Here is a 3,259-nt window from a genome sequence, read left to right as displayed (position 1 = left end):
GCCCCCCGAGTGCACAAATTTTTGTGCACCGGGCCTCTAGTATTTAATAAAAAACTATATTGTAATGTAACATGCCATATAAACTTTACTAGATATGTAAAAACATGTAGCACAAAAATCATTCAGATTACCTTTCTTATCATCTCTAAGACATCTGTAACTGAACAAATGGTGCCTTTCTAGAAATACATAAAAAGCCCTTCTTTCTTATTTACCTCAAAATTCCCTTCATGTTCTTCACCTTGCTGCTCTATCAGCTTTCCATAATAATTTACTTATTACCTATCCTCTCTGGTTTTTGCTTGCTTTTATCTTTGGAACAACAGGAGTGTGGTTTCTCTTTGTCAATATGCAAATACATTACACTTAGGAATAGTTACTATTTGTTCAGGTATAATTGCATGTATACATGCAAGCTAAATATAATATCTGAATACAACAGTTTCTTTATATCAGTTCCATTCTTAAGCATCTTTAAATAAATCAGAATTTTTCTAAAACCAATAACAATTTGTTGTCAACTAAGATTATATTAAAGGGGCAACTAATGGAGCACATCAAGTTCACTCAAAACAAGTGAGCTAAATTTTGCCTCAGTAGAAAATATAGAAATAGTAGAAAGTTCCAAATATAAAATTTTATCTTCAGATGAATTCTTGCCTTATTTGAAATTAGAGTAAAGGATAACTTATTTTAGGAGACTGTATCTAACTGTATTGCTTTTTTTTTTTAATTTTACTATTTTATTTTAACACAACATTTTGCAATTTAAAGCTCATAAATAATTCAAACACCAATTATTTTAGTGCTGTCTTTATTCCAGTATTAGAGACATCATATATATTTAAACAAATATTATTTATCCACTGTCTTTAGGAGGGCCAACACATAGTTTGTTGAAGTTATACTCCATCAAAAGACAAATGTAACCAAGTATTAACCTTATTTATAACTAGAAGCCCAGGTGCGAAATCACGTGGCCTTGCCCACCTGCGCAGCCTTGTCATGCTCGCAGCCCTGCTCACCTGTGCTGGTCTTTGGTCGTTATTTTGGTGTTAGGGCCACTGGGTTTTTATAATATAAACTAGAGGTCCGGTGTACGAAATTCATGCACTGGGGGGAGTGTCCCTCAGCCCAGCCTGCACCCTCTCCAATCTGGGATCCCTCGGGGCACATCCCTCTCACAATCTGGGACTGCTGGCTCCCAACCACTCACCTGCCTGCCTGCCTGATTGCCCCTAACTGCTTCTGCCTGCCTGCCTGATCGTACCCTAACCACTATCCTGCCAACATGATTGACACCTAACTGCTCCCCTGCCGGCCTAATCGTCCTCAACTGCCCTCCCCTGCCAGCCCGATCATCCCCAACTGCCCTCCCCTGCCGGCCCACTCACCCCCAACTGCCCTCCCCTGCCAGCCCAGTCACCCCCAACTGCCCTCCCCTGCAGGCCTGGTCACCCCCAACTGCCCTCCTCTGCCGGCCATCTTGTGGCTGTGGGCACTGTCATCTTTAAGGGCGTGGAAGTCAGCATACTCCCTCCTATTGGCTGTGGGCGTCTCCATCTTTGAGGGCATGACAGTCAATTAGCATATGCCCTCCTTATTGGCTGTGGGCGCCACCATCTTTGTGAGGGTGTTTGGATCAGTTAGCATATTCCTCCCCAACTGCCCTCCCCTGCCGGCCTGGTCAACCCCAACTGCCCTCCTCTGCCGGCTATCTTGTGGCTGTGGGCACTGCCATCTTTGAGGGCGTGGCAGTCAGTTAGCATACTCCCTCCTATTGGCTGTGGGCATCTCCATCTTTGAGGGTGTGACAATAAATTAGCATTTGCCCTCCTTATTGGCTGTGGGCACCACCATCTTTGTGAGGGTGTTTGGATCAGTTATCATATTCCCTCTTTATTAGATAGGATAACCCACAATATGCTGGTAAATTTAGAATTATTGTCAGAGTCCCATTCCTTCTTATCATCTTGGTAAGGTTCATATTAGCCTTAATTCCATTAGTTGGGAGGTTTATACTGATGGGAGTTAGTTAAGCATATTTGGAAAACATGTGCCTATTTCTGTGGCTCATGGGTACTCTTTCTCCCATTGGTTACTTTTACATCCATGTCCTGTTTTTATTTTTATTTAATATATGTTTTTTATTTTATTTTATTGTTTAAAGTATTGCTTTTTGATATAAAACTATTTTTTCTTGTTACAAGTTTCTATGTCACATTGTTAAATCTGAAGTCTGAGATCAAGGAATATAGTACCACCTAAATGAACCATATGTGGCATTGTTGCACACTTCTGTCCCTAGGATGGCTGGAGTGCTCTTAGGACTTAACATAGCTTATTTCTAAGAAACGACAAACACAAAACCCAAAAAACTAATACATGGAAGGCAAAAGTGAGTCTATGGAATGGTTTAAACAACTTTTAGGCTCTCAATACGGAAGGATAAACCTTTGGCTTGAAATTTTATTTCATATTGATTAGGCAAATGAGCTTGAAAATGTAATTTCACTTCAAAATTATTGCTTTTTGTACAATGTTCTCAGTTTGACTTCTGAAAACCTTTTCTTCTCTGCCAATTATGTTACTGCAAATGTTTTTCTCTGGCATTACTTATTCGTAGGTTATTGTATTTTATTGTACAATCATAGTATACCTGATATTCAACTCTTTAAGAGAAATCTTATTTTATATTAAAGGCATACACAAGTTTTTATATGGGGACAAATAAAAACCTTATTGAAAGTATGAACATAATTCCAAAGAATGTACAAACCTGACTTGGCAGGTTTGGACTTACTGAGTTAAACAGACTATTCAGCTGGAGAGTAAGTTCAGGAAATATAATCATTGTTAGAATTATATTGATCCCTCTTGGGACTTGGCCTTTAAAGTTGTTTTGGTACAAATCTTCTACAAAATCTCTATGTAAAAATCTGTTCTTAACTTTCTGGTGTGTAGGTCCTGACACCTAGTCATTTCTTATTGAATGTCCATCAAGTGTTATTCTTTTGCATTTTTTAAGAATTTAAAGTCTCATATATCCAATGGCACACTCATTCAAAACCCCAACAGCTCTCACCATGATTATTCACATTCCTGATTAATCCCTGAAGCACAGGGGGAACTCGCATAATTGCATGAGAAAATAAAAAATCTATGGCAAGACAGAAGACTAATGATTATAGTCATTTTTTTGTTTTTTAATTAAATCATTATTGTTCAGATTATTACAGTTGTTCCTCTTCCCCCGCCC

General features: G+C 38.8%; 1 long non-coding RNA gene across 1 annotated transcript in view; it reads right to left on the bottom strand.

Moving 5' to 3' along the window:
* The window catches only part of LOC106726138, a 15,192-nt gene that overhangs the window by 10,751 nt on the left and 1,182 nt on the right, over nt 1–3,259 (bottom strand). The window contains exon 2 of the long non-coding RNA XR_001362162.1: nt 1,210–1,216. This is a non-coding gene — a long non-coding RNA (uncharacterized LOC106726138). The remainder of the gene's footprint in view (nt 1–1,209; nt 1,217–3,259) is intronic.

The sequence above is a fragment of the Myotis brandtii genome, unplaced genomic scaffold (genome assembly GCF_000412655.1).
Source record: "Myotis brandtii unplaced genomic scaffold, ASM41265v1 scaffold230, whole genome shotgun sequence".
NCBI classification, from domain to species: domain Eukaryota; kingdom Metazoa; phylum Chordata; class Mammalia; order Chiroptera; family Vespertilionidae; genus Myotis; species Myotis brandtii.
The sequence above is the reverse complement of the archived record's forward strand: the minus strand, read 5'-3'. Positions and strand labels throughout refer to the sequence as shown.